Consider the following 21,513-nt stretch of genomic DNA (forward strand, 5'->3'; position numbering starts at 1 on the left):
TAGAATATGGAGACCTAAACAAGACTTTGGTTCATGCTCTTGAGAGGAAGGATGCCTAAAATTATTCTAGACCTGGAGTCATTCACTGGGGTCTCTATTCTCTGAGCCTTGTCACAACTGGATCCTGAATATAATTGTGCACTGCACCCCGCCCTCCACCCTAGAGAATTTCTTTTATTGCTGTTTAAAATTGTGCACAATTAGGCCCATGTATATGCTTCCTGAGAAGCTGTTTACAGTAGCCTCCAGATACCATGGACCTAAAATATGTCTGGATCCAACATAATGAGAACTTCTATGCGAACAGTCCTGTTTGTGTGGCAAGACCTCCTAGGTGTCACTTCTATGAGATACCTTCTACTTCTGTATTTTCTACGGGATTTCTGGTTCTCTCCTCTGCGGTACTAAAGAGAATGACAAGTCTGAGACCCCTTGGGTCTGAAATACTGGTGGTTAGAGTCTGGGGACATCCGACAATAGTGAGGGAGACAGGGCTGAGACTAGAGGGCTTGAAGCAGAAGGAAAGACCTCTGGAAAGGAAAAATGATGCCTGCACCTTAGGTGAATGAGTTAGGAAAAATGACTAACAGCACAGAAAGATGCCCCATCCCTCAGCAAAGAGCACACCTAAGAAGGCCTTGTCATCAGGACCTCTCAGTCCCCATGTGAGAGGCCCTGAACAAGTGCTGCATTTGGTTCTCACACCGGGTCTTGCCCATCTCCCTGTGGTCATGTGAGGAGAGTTCCTTTCCAAGAATTCTACAGTTCTCTTTGTGCACTTCCTCCCTCTTGCACCCAAATACACATACCCCAATCCCTGAAAAGACTGAAGGACCTGCCATGCTGGGCTCTATGGAAAGGCCTCAGACCAATGCTACCCTCTTCCCCATGACCCCAGGAAGAAGACAGACCTGCATGTTTCAGTCAGAGTCCCTTGGCCATGTTCTCTGCTTCCTTGAGCTGAGCTCTTGTGACCCCATTAGCTAATGTGGTACTGCAGGCCTGGTTGGTAGTATATTGGAAGTCAGTAAAAAAAGTTTGTCAAGAACATGTGCTCTGGAGTCAGACTGCTTGATTTTGAACTCCAGCTCTGCTACTTCCTAGCTGAGAGTCTAGCTAAATTGCTTTGCCCCTGTGCACCTAATTTCCACAACTACCTAAAAGAAATAATAACTATACCTACCTAATAGTATTATTATGGTGAGATAATACGTGCAAACTACATAGCATAGTTCTTGACACATAGTAAATGTTCAATTAATCTTAAATATTCATGTTATACATCTGCTAGCAAGTGCCCTGATTCTTGAATACGCTTCATATTTTAATGGTGGTATGTGATCGGATTGATGTGTTTGGAGAAAGTTCTGAAACCATAAACTGGAGAGTTCAGTCCAAATTATTACACTAGTCCCTCTGCTCAGAAGCAATTACGTACATATGAAGCCTGTCTGTTCCCAATTCCAACTACAAAATGCAAACGGAAGGCAAGGGCATAGTGTTACATCTGTTGGAGGGCTTGAGGATGTTTTATAGCAGATTAATCAAAGTCATTGAAGTGATTCTTTCTCTAGACATAAGCATTTTGGTCCTTTAATTTCTTGTGAGATACAAACGTGACCAATACTGTAATCTAATTAATTGCTCTCTGCACAAACACTAATTGCAAAGAGATAGTTTAATACTAGCTGTATATGGGGTATTAAGCAGCCAGCTAGTATTTGAAAGGAGAAAGAAAGGAACTCATTTCTTGAAAAGGAAGATGAAAGAATACAAGTAATTGGATTTAAGCTAGTAAAATTCATCAGGATAAAACATATCCTTGTTTTCTTACCTTTTTGATGAGATTGCGGTGTGATTCATGCATCTCATCTTTGCAGGGATATTAGAATTGTGACAAACATCCAGCTGAATATTTTGTTCTGTGAATGAAGGCCAAGAGTATTATTTAAGCTGGGTGTGGAACACGTATATTACCAAAGGTTTCATCTACAATATGTGGACTTTAGCCCCAATCCTGGAATAATTTTTAAATAGGGATCTCTCAAACCTGGTTGAGGAATATTTTTCTTATTCCAAGTTTTGTTTGATTTTGCATTTAAACAAAATCTAATACCTAACAGGTGCCTGTCATAATTTCTGACACACAAAGTACTCAATCAATGCTTGCTAAATGAATGAATGAAAAAATGAGAATAACTGGGTGTGGTTAGGAAAGACAGAGCATACATACTATGAAGGGTCAAGAAGATTTTACATATGAATGAAAACATACGTAGTTCACTTTACAAGTAAGCAAAAAGACATTGACTATATGTTATCATTGGAAAGTCTGCAGAAGAATGACTGGCCAACTACACATTTTTATCAGTACCTCTTTCTATTGACTAATGTTATACATTTCAGTTAAAACCTCATGCGTAGTTAAAGGTCAGGCACAGTAGCTCATGTCTATAATCCCAGCGCTTTGGGAGGCTGAGGTGGGAAGATCACTTGAGGCCAGGAGTTTAAGTGCAGCCTGGGCAACATAGTGATGAGACCCTGTCTCTATAATTTTTTTTTTTAACAGCCTTGTGTGGCAGCGTGTGCCTGTTGTCCCAGCTACTCAAGAGGCTGAAAAGCCGGAGAATCTGTTGAGCCCAGGAATTCAAGATTACCGTGAGCCATGATTGTCCCACTGTACTCCAGCCTGGGTGACAGAGGAAGACTCTGTTTCAAAAAAAAAAAAAGTAAGACTGCCCTTAGGAGAAAATGCATAAATAAACTGCATGTGTAACTACCTCCAAAGGAAGACTGACCACATTAATTCCACATTTTAAAAGTCTGAAGACTGCTTCCGCAAACGAGGCAACCAATAGATCAGCTTTGCTAGAGGAAGGATGGTGTGATGCCTACAATGTGGGTCTATCTAGGTGGGCAGAATTTGGGAGGACTGAGGGGGGGTTTGTAGCAGTGGTAGAATAGTATGAGGTCACTGAGCGCCGGAAGATGGGAGAAAGGGTCAACTGTGAATTGAAGATTAAGGATGTGGGATGTTGCTGACTTTTAAGTGACTGTCAGCAGGGACACACTATCTTTTCAGTACAGTGAGTGGACATCTTTTGTTACTGTTTCACCTTCTGACCAACAGTGACAGGTGATCGTAGAGCTTCAGCACAAAACAAGTCCTTAGAAATCATTTAAGTTGATCACATTTTTTTTTTTTTTTGAGATGAAGTCTCGCTCTGTCGCCCAGGCTGGAGTGCAGTGGCATGATCTCGGCTCATTGCCAGTTCAGTCTCCTGGGTTCATGCCATTCTCCTGCCTCAGCTTCCCAAATAGCTGGGAACATAGGCATCCGCCACCACGCTAGGCTTATTTTTTGTATTTTTTAGTAGAGACGAGGTTTCACCGTGTTAGCCAGGATGGTCTCGATCTCCTGACATCGTGATCTGCCTGCCTCGGCCTCCCAAAGTGCTGGGATTACAGGTGTGAGCCACAGTGCCGGGCCAATCACCTCATTTTATAGTCACAACTAAGTAATTTGGACAGAGCCATATTTAAGGAACTGCTGACTAGAGCTTCCTGCTGCTGGGCTTTTTCAGTTAATCCACATATGCAAATTATAATCCTGTGCTTTCTTTATTCGTCAAATTTCACAAGTATGAAAATTTAGGATTTCTAAGCTGAGGTGTAAATCACCTAATGTTCACCACTTTGTGGCCCAGTCTAAGCACAGATGGCCACTCTAAAGAAATACACAAGTCTAAGAACCAGAGAAAATGAAGAACAATTATATTATGCAATTATTCAGAAAAAGGCATTAGACACATTCACCATTCTTCTTAAAAATATTTTTTTCTGTAAGTCTTACTCATTATAGTATATCTGCCCCCAGTCTCTCTTCCACTTTCTCTAATTTACTTGAAGTTCTCCAGGCTATGCTGGCTTTAACGATCTCAGTTTCTCAATTCTGCATTGATTTATATCTTTAAGGGGAGAAAAAAATCCTTTTAGTTTTCTAAAAATGGGTTGCAGCACCTAAGTTTCTTTAAATTGTTCTCCTCACCTGTTAGTTCCTACGTGGACAATAAGACCCAATAAGTGCATGGGCAAAGACAAGATTTCTTTAGTAGTCTTGGGAAGAGGAAGAGTCTGTTAAGAATCTTAGGTTACATGATAACCAGTGACATTGATGGCAGAAACATAAGAATAATTTAAATAATGTAGGAAAAGCATATAAAATAATTCAGTACTTAGGTTCAGTTCAAAAATGAAAGGTTTTTGAAAAACTTAAAAGTGAACTTTCTAAGCCATAGATATTTTCAAAAACCTCCATAATGAAGAAACCTTAGAAACATTTTGTTAAAGTTAGGAACATAGCAAATATTTTATTATCACCATTGCTGTTAAGCATAATGTTGGAAGTTCTGACTAATACAGTGAAACCCCCAACAAAGTGCAAAATAGTCTAAGTACTTGAAAATAAGAGATAAAACTGTTGTAATTTGCATATATTATGATCATTTATACAGAAAACTCAAGAGAATAAACAGCCTATTTGATACATTAGATTAAACAATGTTAAGTAAAATACCAACATAAATAAATCAATAATATCCTTATACTGACAATTACTGATTAGAAAATGAACCTAAAAGAAGATAGCATTTATGAAAATAAAAATGCAAAGTATATAGCAATTGACTAACACAAATGTGAGAAATTTTATGGAGAAAATTATGTAGCGTTATTGAAGGACAGAAGAGAACTGAAATAAAGGAGAAAGATACCAGATTTGTGGAAATGAGTGTTAAAAGTTATAGAAGGCCATTGTTTTGGATCAAGCTTCTGTACTAGGCACCAACAGACCAAACTAAAAACCAAAGTGGAATTACGCATGCTCAAGTTTCTAAGGAAAACTAAGTTGTTACCAAACCTTCAGAGAAATCAGGAGCCAGAGATAGCCAATTTCCTAATGAGACCAGTTTAAATCATCAATCTGTATAGTAATAAAATTATCTTGTCTTAAATTCTTACACAAATATAGTAGCCTGAAGTAACCTGATGTTAACCTATCAATTATTTTTCTATTGTTCTTTCTCCTTGTTCCTGCCTTACAAGGAAAGTATAATAACTTTGAAATAATCTGTCTGCTTTTTGTTGTTTCTGCATTCTTCAGTCCTTTTTCTGTCTATAAAGCCATCCACCTCTGCTGGATTCATTGAAACGCTTATTCTATTTTACAGAATGAAGTGATACCCAATTCTAAAATTGTATTAAAGCCAATTGAGATTTTTAAACTAAATGTGTGTAATTTTGTTTTTTGAACGAGGATTTAATATTGGAAATCTCTATTCTTCCCAAGCTAATCCAAATATTTAGTACAACTCCAACTGAAACTTGAGGGAGTGGGTAGGTGGAATTACACAATATGATTATAAAATGCACGTAAAAAAGTAAAGATTCATGAAGAGCTGAAAAAAATTCTCAAAAAATGTGCGATATGCTAAAACATATTGCAAAGCCAAAGTAATTAAAACAGTGTAGAAATGGGTCACAGAGAGAGAAACAGACAAAGAGAACAGTCTGGAGAATCCAAAAATATACTCATATATATAAAACTTCCTGTTTGATAAAGAAGACAATATAGGGCAGCAGGAAGGAGATTGATAAGCAAGGTCAAGGTGCTTGTTTTCAATATGGAGAAGACTAAAACCAAATTATATCTGAAAGAGTAAATAAAAATAATTTCCTGGTAGTTTAAAAATAAAGATATTAAAGGTAAAACTTCAAAATCGTTTGAAGAAAACATACAATGGAGAAGGAAAATAATTTCTTGAACAAAACCTCAAAAGCAAAAATAAAATAAAATAAATAAAATAAAATAAAATAAAATGAAACAGTTAGTGGATTTGAAGATGTCAAAATTAAGTGGTAACTGGATATCCGTACACAGGAGAATGAATCTAGACTCCCACCTCTCACCCTATACAAAAATCAGGTCAAAATGGATCAAAGACCTAAATGTATGACCTGAAACTATAAAACTTCTAGAAGACAAAACCGGGGAAATGCTTCAGGACATTGGTCTGAAAAAAGATTTTATGAGTAAGACCTGGAAAACACAGGGAACAAAAACAAAAATAAACAAATGAGATTATATCAAACTAAAAACCTTCTTCACTGCAAAGGAAGCAATCCACAGAGTGAAAAGACAATCTACAAAATGGGAGAAAGTATTTGTGTTAATATCCAGAATATACAAGAAGCTCAAACATCTCAACAGCAAAAAAACTCCAAATAATCCAATTTAAAAATGGACAAAGAGGCTGGGTATGGTGGTTGATGCCTGTAATTCCAGCACTTTGGGAGGCTGAGTTGGGTGGATCATTTGAGGTCAGGAGTTTGAGACTAACCTTGCCAATATGATGAAACCCTGTCTCTACTGAAAATAGAAAACATTAGGTGGGCATGGTGGTGGGCACCTGTAATCCCAGCTACTCAGAAGGTTGAGGCAGGAGAATCACTTGAACCTGGGACGCTGAGGTTGCAGTGAGCCGAGATCACACCACTGTACTCCAGCCTGGGCAACAAGAGCAAAACTTCGTCTCAAAAAAAAAATAAATAAAAATTGACAAATCATCTGAATAGACATTTCTCAAAAGAAGACATCGATATGGCCAATAAATATATGAAAAAATGCTCAACATCACTAATCATCAGGGAAATGAAAATGAAAATCACAGTCATTTTATACCAGTCATCACAGTGTCATTTTATACCAGTCACCACAGTGTCATTTTATACCAGTCAGGATGGCTATCATCAGAAAGAAAAAAAAAAAATGCTGGTGAGGTTATGGAGAAAATCAAACTCATACACTGTTCATAGGAATTTAAACTAGTTAAGCCATGATGAAGAACAGTATGGAGGTTCCTCAAAAATCTACAAATAGAACTACCATATGCTTCAGCAATCCCACTACTGGGCATGTATCCAAACAAAAGGAAATCAATATATTGAAGAGACATCTGTACCCCCATGCTTATTGCAGCCTAATTTACAAGAGTTAAAATAGGAAATCAACCTAGGTGTCCAACAACAGATGGATAAAGCAAAGGTGATATATCTACACAATGGAATACTATTCAGCCATAAAAAGAATAAAATCCTGTCATTCGCACCAACATGGACACAGCTGGAGAACATTGTGTTAGGTGAAATAAGCAAGGAACAGAAAGTTAAACACCATGTGTTCTCACTTATATGTGGAAGCTAAAAAAGTTGATCTCATAGAAGTGAAAAGTAGAATAGAGGATACTAAAGGTAGAGGAAAAGGAAGGCTAGGAAAAGATTTGTTAAAGGATATGAAATTACAGCTAGATAGGAGGAGTAAGTTCCGGTGCTCCGTAGCACTGTAGGATGACTATAGGTAACAATAATATCGGATATAGTTTCAAATAGCGAGAAGGAGGATGTTGAACATTCCCAACACAAAGAAAGGATCGATGTTTGAGATGATGGGTATGCTAATTACCCTGATCTGATCCCTATACATTATATGTATCAAGCCATCACTATGTACACATAAATGTGTCAATTTAACAAATAAAATAAATGTTAAAAAGAAAACCAAAAAAAATTAAGTAGTAAATAGTTATGGAGTGAGAGAAGAAATTTTCATACATATGACTAAAAAAGGATTAATATCTAGAGTATATGTTATGCCCACAAATCAGCAAAAGAAACATAGCAACTTCAATAGAAAGCTGAGGAAACTATGAATAGGGATTCCACAAATGGCAAAACCAGAATGGCTAATGCCCATGTGGAGATGTCTTATCTCATTAGTTATCAAAAACCTGCAATTTAAAATAATATTAATACATCATCTTATAGCCATTTGCCTGGCAAAAATTAAAGTCAGATGAAAACATCTTATGGTGAGAATGTTGAAAACACTGGGCTCGAAAACTATTGTAGTTATTCTGGAGAGCTATTTGGAATTATGTAATAAAATTAAATATGCACATTTTGAATACTAGATATGGAAAATTTCTCACACAGATACCCAGAGATATGTATAAATGGGGCGAAAATATTGCTCCCAGCATTGTCTGCAATACCTAAAATTTAAAACAGGCTGTGTCCACCACAAGTTGTTGTCTTAGAAGGATGGAGTGTTATTCATCAGTTAAAAGAAATGTTCTAAATGGCCTTTTTAATTTTATTTTTTAATTGAGAAAAATTATACCTATTTATGGTATACAACATGCTTTGATATATGTATCCATTTTGAAATGTCTAAATCAAACTAATTAGTTTTACATACATTTTATTAGTTACATGCATTATTTACATACATTTTTTGTGACAACACATTTAGTAATTATCAAATATGTAATATATTGTTCTTAACTGTAGTTGTCATGATGTACAATAGATCCTTTGAACTTATTCCTCCTGTCTAACTGAAATTTTCTACCCTTTGACCAACAATCCCTCAATCACTTTGTACCACTCTACTCTGCTTGAGTGAGTTCAATTTCTTTAGATTCTACAGTTAAGTGAGATAATAAGGTGATTATCTTTCTGTGTCTGATGTGTTTGACTTAACATAGTGTCCTATGGGTTTAATCCATGTTGTCCTAAAAGACAACATGTCCTAAAAGGACTAATATCCAGAACCTACAAAGAACTCAAACAAATTTACAAGAAAAAACAAACAACCCCATCAAAAAGTGGGCAAAGAACATGAACAGACACTTCTCAAAAGAAGACATTCACACAGCCAACAGACACATGAAAAAATGCTCATCATCACTGGCCATCAGAGAAATGCAATTCAAAACCACAATGAGATACCATCTCACACCAGTTAGAATGACAATCATTAAAAAATCAGGAAACAACAGGTGCTGGGGAGGATGTGGAGAAATAGGAACACTTTTACACTGTTGGTGGGACTGTAAACTAGTTCATCCATTGTGGAAAACAGTGTGGTGATTCCTCAAGGATCTAAAACTAGAAATACCATTTGACCCAGCCATCCCATTACTGCGTATATACCCAAAGGATTATAAATCATGCTACTATAAAGACACATGCACACGTATGTTTATTGCAGCACTATTCACAATAGCAAAGACTTGGAATCAACCCAAATGTCCATCAGTGACAGACTGGATTAAGAAAATGTGGCACATATACACCATGGAATACCATGCGGCCATAAAAAAGGATGAGTTCACATCCTTTGTAGGGACATGGATGCAGCTGGAAACCATCATTCTCAGCAAACTATCACAAGAACAGAAAACCAAACACCGCATGTTCTCACTCGTAGGTGGGAATTGAACAATGAAATCAACTGGACACAGGAAGGGGAACATCACACACTGGCGCCTATTGTGGGATAAAAAAAAAAAAGAAAAAAAATAGAAGACAAGATTGCCTTCTTTCTTTCTTTCTTTCTTTCTTTTTTTTTTTTTTTTTTTTGAGACAAGGTCTTGCTCTGTCGCCCAGGCTGGAGTGCAGTGGCGTAATCTCAGCTCACTGCAAGCTCTGCCTCCCGGGTTCACACTATTCTCCTGCCTCAGTCTCCCGAGTAGCTGGGACTACAGGCCACCATGCCTGGCTAATATTTTTTTTATTTTTAGTAGAGACAGGGTTTCACCATGTTAGTCAGGATGGTCTCAATCTCCTGACCTGGTGATCCACCCGCCTCGGCCTCCCAAAGTGCTGGGATACAGGCATGAGCCACTGTGCCTGGCTGAGTGCCTTCTTTCTTAAGGCTGAATACTCTCCCAAAGAAATGTTCTAAATTTTTATCTATCTATAGATTGATCTATGTTAACCTATATTAACAGGCGGATAGAGAGATGTCAACATTGGTAGGTTTCAGAAAAAGTCATGTGTGAAATATTCAGAATTCTTTATATAAAATAATATCTATGTAACAATAATGTAAATTAACTGTGGATACCTATTGGGGTAAGACTGAGAAAGCAAAAAGAGGGTAGAATATAATAAAACATTGAAAAGAGATCATGCACAGATTAATAAAGGTAGTAACGCAAACTCTAGGATCAGGATCAAATCTGCACCTGAATTTACCTATAAACATACACAAATATATGTGTGTGTGTGTGTGTGTGTGTATATATATATATTTGTGTGTCCTATAACAATCTTAAAACTTTTTTCCCAATTAAGTATTCCCAATTAAGTTTTGTTTTATAATCACTTGACATTTTCTTCCCTTCAATCCCTGTGACTAGTAACCTGAAATGCACTGCTTTGCCTCTATACACACAGAATTCCCCTAGTCACTATTATGCCCACTTCCACAAATTTTGTACAAAACCCCACTATAGTCTTTCCTTGTCATCCTGGTTTGTCACACTCAAGATAGTTTGGAATTCTCTACAAAGATGAAGATCTCATTGAACATTTTACTGTACAGTTTATGTATAAGGATGGCAGATAAGATCAGTTGGTATTCAATAAAACCCACTACTTCAGTCAGCAATTCATTTCTTCATGCCTCACTGTCCAGATCTTTTATGAGCCCAAGTGCCATATTAAAAAGGGTCTACATGTCTCCCTTATGACCAAAAACTCTGACAATGTCTATCTCTGGTTACCCAAAGTTTACTCCCAATTTGGCTTTGCTCAATTTTTCATCTTTATAACCACAGTAGATACCTACTGAGTTCTTAGCAGACATTTATTGAGGTCTTACAATAGTGCCATGTATTTTAACAGATAAAGAACCATTGAGGGAGATCTTTTTCCCTCATTCTATGAGGTACGCTTAATCCTTTAGTTTATGAGTCTGCAATCAAGGTATATTTGGCCACCTGGGATATCCTAGTTGTCTGACAAGTGACTTCTCCTGGGGATATTTCTCTGCCTCACCTGGGTGAGCCTTGGAACTTCAATCCCCTAATATAAGTGGAAACACCAGAGTGGAAAGTTCATTAAAATCCAACGTATTTTTCTGTGATTCAACCGGTTTTAGAATACTAAGATACTGTTCTGGGATGGATACGCCAGTTTCTTTGCTCCTTCTCTAGACTCACATCTACTGTGAATAAATAAATGCGGTGAATTCTTATAACTTTATGTTGCCTTGGCATCCATTTTCAATATAAATTTAAATTTTTCATACCAGAAGCGGGATTTCAGTCACCCTTGATGCAGTTTCCAGTTTTCTATCTGCTCCCAGTTCCTCAGTGTGATCGATTCAGATATGTGCCTTATACAACCAGATCCTGGTGACCACATCCCTAAAGGACAGCTAGATGCATGCTACTTGAACTCCCCCACTGGCCCGCACACCCTGCATAGGCTGCAACTATGTGCCACAGGGACCGATCCCAGTCCAAGCATACTCTATGGAGCTCAGACCTTCTTGCTGTAAATACACCAATTAGAATGTCCTGAGGGAAATCTGCATGGCTAATGCCCTGGATCTCAATAAAGACTTTGAGCTGTGAGTCTCTCTTAATCTCTCTATCTTTCTCTCTTTCCCTCTCATTCTTCATCTGCTTAAGTGTGTGTTCCAAGCGTTTCCTCAGCCCCCACTTCCCACTGGTCCTGTGAAGGCTGCAGCCCTCTTCTTCCTGGAATCTGTAAGTAATAAAACTCCTTCTGTTATTTCATGTGTTTTGTTGTGTGGTCTCCTCTGTGTCTTGCCTCACCAGCACACCTGAACCTAACCCTTTCCTCATCAGGGCTCTCCTAGAGAGTGACTGTCTTGGTAGAAAGAAGCTGAAGAGAAATCAGACAAAAGCCACAAAGACATCTGACAGCATAAATAAGTTTCCTGTGAGAGGGACGCTTGGTCATGAGTTGTACTTTCAGACATTAGGTTGTCCACCAGGATTAAGAAGTGCACCCTGAAAGGCACGCTTGTAAATATATATGATCACTTCCCCTAGAGCTCATTAGGGCAGGGCAGGAATTGATAGCCCCTCCCCCAGTAGAGACTTCAAAACTAAAATAGAAATAACTGATGTTTACAAAACAATGAAATAGCCTGGGGTCAGAGGAAGCTGGAGAGATTGTTTCGGGGTGTCCCTGGGATAGCATGATGTAGTGCTTTTCTTAGCCCACATCTCATTCACAAGGCCCCTCTTCAGAACGTGGATCCTGGGTCCGAACTTCCAGTTTCTACTCCATCAGAGTGTGAGTTGAAGACCTTGTGTTGAGGATGAGACAAGGTTGATTTTCCAACCTAGTTTTGTCTCTGTTTTTGAACCGTGTTCTTGGACTGTAAACTGAAAATACTAATAATAATAACGCCTGTCTTCCATAGTCAAAAATCAGCATAGCATCCTATGTAAAAGATTGGGCACAGATTCATTTGGTCCTAGAACAAACCTCAGACTTGCTTTACTAATTATATTTTTGTGGGCAAGTTGGTTAACTTCTCTTTATGTTTTATTATTATCTGAAAAAGCAAGGATAATTTAAAAATACCTATATTCTGTGTGGTTGTGAGACTGAAATTAGATTGGTCAAGTATATCTGTTAACAGAGATCTTGACATGTAATTAGAGTTCAACAAATGTTGGCGAAATTATTATTATGGTTGTTGAAACATTTCAAATGATAGCTATTTATGCAAATCACTGAGCTTTATGCCTAGTGCCAAACAGACACTCAATTCATATTAGTTCCCTTCTTTTCTCAGCAACCAGAAAATGTAGATCTAATTTGCATGGTACTTGAAAGGGTACTTTCTCAAAAAACAGTCCTGTCCTAAGGAATTACAGTCACGTTTGTGAGAAGGTTTCTAGACAACCCTCTCAAGATACCTCAATCTTCATTAAGAAAACAGCTACTATTTCTTGGGCAGGAAAAAATAGCTGAAACTCTCTAAAGAAAAGACTAAAGAAGTAGGTTAAACACGTCAGAACTCTGTTCTGCTTCTCCCACGTTCCTTGCAACTACTCTTTAGTCAAGTGACAGAGGGGAAAGGTGTCTGATATTTTATAAGTGAACAGAGCTGGTCTAGTTTGACCTTAAACACTGAGAAAAGCAAATGGCCTCTCCCAGAAAAAGGAGCAGTGATGCTTTCCAGTATTGCGAGGAGAGAATGAATAGGAGGAACCTGAGCCAGAGATGGAGAGCAGAGAGGAATGGGAAATTTGAGAGGCAGGCATTGTCATCATGACTCTCTGAGATGTGAGTTAGAGTCTGATGTCATTAAGTCTTTTCAAATAAATTCCCTCTTCAAGTCAGAGGTTCTTTTATTTATTTATTTATTTATTGAGACAGAGTCTCGCTGTGTCACCCAGGCTGGAGTGCAGTGGTGCAACCTCAGCTCACTGTAACCTCCACCTCCCAGGTTCAAGTGATTCTCCTGCCTCAGCCTCCCAAGTAGTTGGGATTACAGGAGACTGCCACCACACCCAGCTAATTTTTTTGTATTTTTTGTAGAGACAGAGTTTCATCCTGTTGGCCCAGCTGGTTTCGAACTCCTAACCTCAAATGTCCCACCTGCGTCGACCTCCCAAAGTGGTAGGATTACAGACATGAGCCACTGCGCCTGGCCCAGAGGTTCTTATTTCATGAGAAAGTCCAGATCTTATAGCTCTGACTCCAAGGGAGCCAGGTGAGGGATGACTCTCATAGTCTCCTACTGGGAGAGCTTCACAGGGATTATATTCTGACTGTACTCAAGGGGAGATGGGGGAGATGAGAGGTGGGTAGTGGGGAAAGGTTGTATATGCCAAGTGATGAGCAGAGAGAAAAATAATCTGTAGATGTTGGAATGGAGTCCAAAGACATTAGCAGGGAATGTAGGAACATACAGCATTGGATCATTACCAAAAATCCTGCAGTCCACTCCAGGTTCCTCCTGCCTAAGACCATGGCTTGGGCCAACAGTAATCATCTTATTTGATCCTGTCCTTACAGTGAGAGTCAGGGCCCTCAAGCACAAGAGCTCTACACAGTGACCAGTCAAGGGTCAGCTTGGCCTTGGACATCTGCTCTTACATTCATTTAAGGAGCATCTGTAAAGTGTGTTATATATCAGATTCTATGCCAGGGGTGGCAAATTGAATGGCGAATGAATCTCTGCCTTCATAGTATACAAGGCATATATGGAATTGGATAATCTTATAAAGACATGATAAGGGAGGTTCAAAAGGAGAGATATGGACAAGGTTTATTGCAACACAGAACAGGTGACTCAACACAGTTTAGACAGAAGAGAGAAAAGAAAAAGTAATTTCAGGAAAGACATCTTGTAACATGAAATGTGTCAGCTAAGTCCAAAGTCAAGTGAAGTTGATTAGGGGTCATAGGATGGCATTTCAGAAAGAGAAAAGAGAGCAAAGCAGTCAAAGAGGTCAAAAAATGGTGTTGCCATAGGTCAAAATGTGAGACAGAGAGGAACCAAAAATACACCTGGAAAGGCAGGATGAAAGACTTGAACTTCATGCAAAGGGAGTGAAGAGTCACCAAATGATTTTAGCAGAAGACTGACATGATAAGATTTATATATCAGAAAGATCTCTCAGCAATAATGAGGAATACAGATAGGAGGAGGGCATGGCTGGAATCAGACAGATCAAATAGAGGAGTATCACAGTGGTTAGTGGAGAGACGATGAGAACCTGAACTAGTCAGAAATGGGAGAATTTTTTAAAACTATGTAAGATTTAATGAAACAAGAAATTTAGGAGGTAAAGTCTTCAGGTTTTGGGTGGTTGGGTGGAAGAAATTTATGATGGTGCATCAACTGAGGTGGAGAATGTAGAAAGAATTTTTTCAATGGTATATTGATGTGGTTGCCATTCATAAACCAGTCTTCCCTCAGTAAATGAATTCTACATGATCCTTCCCCATTGGAGAGAGAAGAAAGTGGTGTAACTTCTTGTTTAGGGTCTCTGGGATCCAGGAGGATTCTATGGTCTATTGTTAAAAATCCCTATTTCTATACCTATACAATGGCACATTATTTAGCTATAAAAAGAAATGTGCCATGAAAATAAATGGAGGAACCTTAAGGTAAGTAAAAGAATCCCATCTACAAAGTCCATACCCTCCATGATTCCAGCTCTATGGCATTCTGGAAAAGGCAAAACTATGGAGACAGGAAAACATCGCTGGTTGCCAGGGGTTTGTGGCAGAGATGGGTAAGAAGGGATGAGTAGTTAGAGCAGAGGGAATTTTAGGGCAATGACCCTATTCTGTATGATACTGTATGAATCTTTATGATATTGGTAGATACATGTCTTTATATGTTCCTTGAAATCCGTAGAATGTACAACACAGTTGGAACTCAAATATAAACTATGGGCTTTGGTCAATAGGTATCAATATTGGTTCATCAATTGTAACAAATGTATTACACTAAGGCAAGACATTAATAACAGTGGAAACTGTGTTGGCAGTTATACAGCAACTCTGTCCTTTCCATTCAATTTTTCTGTAAATCTAAAACTTCCCCACAAATAATTTCTATTAATTTAAAATGCATATTTTCACCTACATCTGTTTCTAATGTATGGATAATACTTAGCATAGAGTAGCCTCAACTCAATCCCAGTATGACTTTATTCAAATATGAAAATCACAGACCACTTACAATTTTGCTTAAGTTCTGGAAAACTTCTTCAAGCATTAGAGTCAATAAATCCTCAGTGTGATTGGTTATTTATTGTTAGGTCAGAAGTTTACCTTGCATACCTATTGCTGTGTTCACAGAACCCTAAGACTAAGTTACTATTTCTTCCCTACACATCTCATATTTGCTGTTTTGTGCATTATGATCCCCAGGATAAAAGCAGGACAATTTATTTAGTTTGGGATATTTAATTTCTCCCATCACCAGTTTGGCAGAGGGCTCTGAAAGAGAACAACCTCTTAGAATCGGGAAAGGAGAATTAATCTATAAAAATTCAATTAACCTGTACAATGCTTGTTGAGTCCTCATGGAACTTAATCAGAGTTTTCTTAACTTATTAGCCGCTTCGCCTATTTTGCATTTTGTAGCCTGTGACGCTGGCACTAAACAATCAGAATAATGCTGACAGGCTAAACAAACTAATAAACTAAATCCAAAGATTAGCCTCTTCCATCACTTGCAGAAGACATCCAAATAAATCTCACCTGTGAGTTCCAACAGCAAGACTGAGTGGCGGCGGGCTGTCAGGCCATCATACCCTGCCTGACTCAGGAATCCACAAATTGCCTGCTCCACTCCTGACTTGCTGTATCCACTTGGCGAAAGCTTCAGACTATACTGAACCCATGGATTGAAGCTTGGGGACCCCATTTAACGAAGTTTATCTCAGACTTAGCATTCTCAATAATGAAGGAGAATACTTAATGACGATAAGTTGTTCTAAGCTCTTCAAATAAAGAGCTAAGAGATCTGAATGGAATTGGGAGCTGTTTGGATAAGTTATTCAGGGATTCCAAGCTCAGTGGCCTCTCTAATCAGTTAAAGGTTGAACAGTTAAAGGCTGTTTAGCAACCAAATATGCATCAGGCACAGATTTATGGGGAACATATTTGAAAGAAAAGAAGGTGGATTTAGTTTTGAATATTTAGGGCTTGTGATGCCTATAGAATGTTCAAGTGGAATGTCCAGTGGGCAGATAGAATTGCAGCTCTGGAGAGATTTTGGACTTGGGGATAAGATTTTGGGACTTCAGCATCTAAGGGGGAGTTGGACCTCTGGATACAAAAGAGGGGTTATGTATATAGAGAAGAGAGGAGTGAGTTAAGGAAAGAACTTAAGGAATGTGGTATTGGGAATTTAATTAAAGAAGAGCAGGAAGGAGACTCCTGAAGAGACGCTGAGATGGAACCATCACACTTAGGAGAAATAATCAATGAATGGCATCAAATAACCCAGATTTGGGGGCGGGTGATGCTCATATGTTATAGTGGTAATATGTAATTTGGATGTTTGTGCTCTCCAAATTTCATGTTGAAATTTGATCCTGAACATTGGAGGTGGACCTGGTGGGAGGTGTTTGGGTCATGGGGGCAGATTCCTCATAAGTGGCTTGATGCTGCCTTGCAGTAAGAAATGAACTCTTGCTCTATTTGTTCCTGAGAGATCTGATTGTTAAAAGAAGCCTGGCATCTCCACCTATCTCTCTTGCTCTCACTCTCTCCATTTGACATGACTGTACCCGCTTTGCCTTTTGCCATGAATAAAAGCTTCCTGAGATCCTTACCAGAAACAGATGCCAGTGACGTGCCTATGCAGCCTACCAAACTGTGAGCCAAATAAAACTCTTTTTAAAATAAATTACTCAGCCTCAGGTATTTCCTTTATAGCAATGCAAAATGGACCAAGACATGTGGTATCATAAATGAAAATGACATATTGGTTTAGAAATAATGATATCTTGACTAAACGTTGGAGAAACAGTTGCACAAAATGCTGGAAGTTTAAAACAGATTTTACAGATTTGGAGATCAAATGAGAGATAGATGCGTAACTATTTGCAGTTATTTGTTTCCAGTGAGTGTGGATAATCTGCCTCAGAATTTGACTTTAAGAGAAAAGGAGAAAAAGTAAAGAGTAAAACTGAAAGATAGTGATTAGAGTTAAAGCACTGAGTAGATAAAAGATTAGATAGATAAATAGATAGAAGGAATGAATTTGTCTTGATAGAGTTAAAGCAATGAACAGATTAAAGATTAGATAGATAGATATAGAGAGATAAATAGTAGGAATGAATTTGTCTTGACTCCAATCTGCATGGTTGTATACTCTTCCTCAGCAGTCTTGGAATAGACGTAGAGAAACCAAGGCTTGGTTGCAGGAGGGAAAAGGAGAGGAAATCACAAAATGAACCATAAGGCCTAGCTGAGGATATGAAAAAGTAAAGCCAAATGGCCAACTGAGGTAATCTGGGTTCTGTAGATCTTGATATTGTCATGGAATTGGTCTTTCCAGAATTTGTGTAAAAACTCTTGTTCAAATGTAAGAGAGTGACTGGGAAGAAAAAGAAGGATGTTTTGGCCAGATGGCCAGACACTGGAGTTACGGTTTCAGAAGAGGAATATTTCTAGGTTCTACTGGTTTCAAGATCTAGAGTGTTAGTGGATGTGGGTGGCTAAAATGAACAGATGACAAAGGTCTCTAAAAGCGTTTTTAGGTTTCAGCTGAGGACAGGTTGTTGTCCAAACAAACAAACAAACAAACAATGACAAACCAAAAAATCAAAATCATCTGGGATCACAGCAGAACAAGGAGTACAAGGAATTTTCATGTACTAAATGCTCAAATTCTCAGTAAGGGTGGAGGAGGGGCAGAGATCAATATCAATGATAAATGGGGACAAATCAGAAATGGTTGAATGATATGAAATAAAGGAGGTATATGAAATAAAGGAGGTATTCTAAGGGTGATAAAACAATGCAGCAATGCTCAGCAGGAATGCAAAGGCCCTACCTTTCTTTTGAGGCTTGAAGGAAGAGAAAGCATGAGCAGACCCCAATGAAGAAGGCAAAACAGAAGGCAGAAACTTAGTTTGGGAGGTAGGTGAACACTACTGGCGCCATTTTAGGATGTAAGGAGTTAAAACCCATGCAAGCCTCAGCATGCGGAGAGCCGTTTGGTTCCGTTGTTTTAGAAGGATCTTCTGGACAAAGTACTGCAAAAAGGGCATTACTTTTTGGGAGGTGAGGGCAGAGAGTAGAGAATGATTCTCTTTTCTATAAATGTGTTTCTTACTTTATCATTCAACTTTCAGGTGCAGTAAACTCCATGAATATTGGGTCCTTGTCTGTCTTACTTTTTACAGTATCCATAGTGCCTGATATGTATAGTAGGTGCTATTACAGTGCCTGATATGTATAGTAGGTGCTAGACTGCATAGTAAGTGTATTAAATAAATACACAAATGAGAGCTGTAAAAAAGCTATAAATGAGGAAAAAAAAGTAGTTATGCTTAATAAGAAAAAGCCACAGTTTATATTCAATTCAACTCCTACTTTCCCAGCAGAAAGTTTTTTATGACTTTTAAAATCTTTAATTCTTTCCTGAAGCATAATGTATGTAGACAAAAACTCTTTGAAAAGTTTGCAAAGTTAAAAGTGCTCTATGAAATAAAAGAGATTAGTGAAAAGAGCACTGTGATTCAAGAGTTAGGTAATTTGGCATTCTCCATTCTACAGCTGGATATAAATGATGATTCCTTATCTGCTGTGGGAAATGTTCTTTAACATTGTAATGTTTGTATCCTGGATCCACTATTAGGTTTTAGGTAACCTGAGGATAAGCATTAGGTCAACACCTTCCTCACCTCTCCACTATTGTTGTTGATCTATTAATAAGTGTTTATGGAAGTCCTACTATTTACTATTTATAAGCATAGTAGGACTGAGGCAGAAAAAAGAAGAGAATACAAAATTTCTGTATTCTCACAATTTTGGTGGGGTAGACAAAATTCACACTCAGAAAACACTTGGAAAGAGTGTATAATTAAGTACTCAATTAATCCAAGTTGTATTTTAGGAAGAGGAAAGATATCCTTGAGAGGATGTCCTAAAGAATTGGTAAAATTGGATATGCAGAGAGGTTGGAATGGAGGGTTGTTTCCCCTTGATATTCTCAAAGCACAACATTTGTATTTTTATTTCATTCCCCAGCTATTGACCAGCTAAACACATCAGCATCTGCCACAAAAAGAGATTTTAAGAAGTCTCTCATTGCAACATATAGGCAGGGGTAGAAAAATACGCACAGTTAGGACAAAAAGGATTTGAGAGTGAAGAAGGGAGAAGGTGAAACAAAAAAAAAAAGAAAGAAAGAAAGAACGAAAGAAAAATCCAGCCAGGTGGAGAAAAGCACCATTTCTGTTGATTGGAAGAAATAATTGGCACTCTTTCTCTTGTCCGTGGCCTTTTACTTCTGGCCTAGAGCTTGCATTTTATTTGAATTTTATTAACACAAGAAATCTAGCACAGCCACAAGATTCTCCCAATTCAGGGTGTTTAATTTTAAAAGTTTGCAAGTTGAGTAAGTGGCTTTGCAGAACATGGTAGGGTTTCTTTTCAGCAAGGTAAGTGTTGAGGTTATCTGCAGAAGTAAAGGCTGGGAAAGAGGACAAAATGTGAGAAATACCTGGAGGAGACAATGGTACCAGGTGCTAGACTCATGGAATGTCACAGAATATGAAACAAAGTTAAATTGAGAATAGTCAAAAAATAAAGCACAGTGAATATTCTGGATAGCCATGTAGCAATTTGCATGAAACCTAAAGATAAGCATATACAAATACACACACACACACACATAAACACACACACAAGTGCAATTGTGTATCTAGGAGGGTGTTCATCATGACACTGTATACAATAGCAAATCAGTAGATAATATGTCCATCAGCAGATAAGATCAAAATCAGTAGATAATATGTCAATCAGCAGATAACATAATGACAAAACAGATAATAAATTACAGAATAGCCATACATAGAATTATATTATATACAAGCTAAAGTGATCTAGTCTTACCTTTAGTGAAATGGATAATTATTCAGAACATATTGTTAAATAAAAACTACAGGTTTCAAAACAATAGGAAAAGATAAAATGAAATATTATGCAAAATTCAAATATGTCACCGAGTTTATTCCTTCTGATAATCTATAAAAGAGATACCAGTTTTATTTAATCCAAAATCTCATGGTATCTTGCTAGTACAATGTAAAAACGAGTTAAGATAGGAGGTTGACGATTTGAGGAAGAGAGAACTGATTTTGAATACTTGCTATCTTTCTGAAGCTGTGCTAGATACTTGGAATGGACTAAATTGTGTCCCACTCCATGTTCACATGTCAAATCCCTAAACCCCAATATGGCTATATTTGCAGATAGGACTTAAGGTAATTATGGTTAGATACAATCACAAGGATGGGGACCTGATAGGATAGGATTAATGTCTTTACAAGAATAGATACCAGAGAGAGCTAGCACCATCTCTCTCTCTCTTTCTCCCTGAATTTCTCGATCCTTCTCCTTCTCCTTCTAATCCTCCTCCTCCTCCTTCTCTCTCTGCCATGTGAGGACACAGAAAGAAGGTGGCCATCTCTAAGCCAGAAAGAGAGCTGGCACCTTAATCTTGCACTTCCCAGTCTTCAGGACTATGAGAGAGAAATTTATGTTGTTTAAGCTACCCCATGTATAGAGCTTTGTTACGGCAGACCAAGCAGACTAAGACAGTACTTTCTATACTTTATGTCATACCATTCCACAAACAACTCTGAAAATAATATGATATTATTCTCGTTTTATAGATGAGGTCATCCTGCTGTATCTAAGATAAAGATTGACAGACTTATCTAAGGTCACATTGCTAATAAAGATTGAAGGTGAATTGTTTGTATTTCATAGCACATTATAATTACTAATTTGAGCAAATTCTTCCTTTTATTTTCTGTTAACCCTCATATTCATTCCTGTTTCACCCTATTCAAAGACATCCATACTAATGTGTTTGTTGTGAGGGATCAAACACATGTCCTTGAAAAATAGTTTTATTTT

At 37.9% G+C, this 21,513-nt stretch overlaps 2 long non-coding RNA genes across 3 annotated transcripts in view; one reads left to right on the top strand and one right to left on the bottom strand.

The window, feature by feature from the left end:
- Window positions 1–2,784, top strand: part of LOC135966794 (uncharacterized) — a 71,664-nt gene extending 68,880 nt beyond the window's left edge. For both annotated transcript variants that reach the window (XR_012422126.1, XR_010580394.1), the window contains one exon: window positions 2,570–2,784. This is a non-coding gene — a long non-coding RNA (uncharacterized lncRNA). The remainder of the gene's footprint in view (window positions 1–2,569) is intronic.
- Window positions 1,835–21,513, bottom strand: part of LOC123568274 (uncharacterized) — a 120,161-nt gene continuing 100,482 nt past the window's right edge. Inside the window, exon 4 of the long non-coding RNA XR_006691454.2 lies at window positions 1,835–1,922. This is a non-coding gene — a long non-coding RNA (uncharacterized lncRNA). The remainder of the gene's footprint in view (window positions 1,923–21,513) is intronic.

This window comes from Macaca fascicularis, chromosome 13 (genome assembly GCF_037993035.2).
Source record: "Macaca fascicularis isolate 582-1 chromosome 13, T2T-MFA8v1.1".
In the NCBI taxonomy this organism is placed as follows: domain Eukaryota; kingdom Metazoa; phylum Chordata; class Mammalia; order Primates; family Cercopithecidae; genus Macaca; species Macaca fascicularis.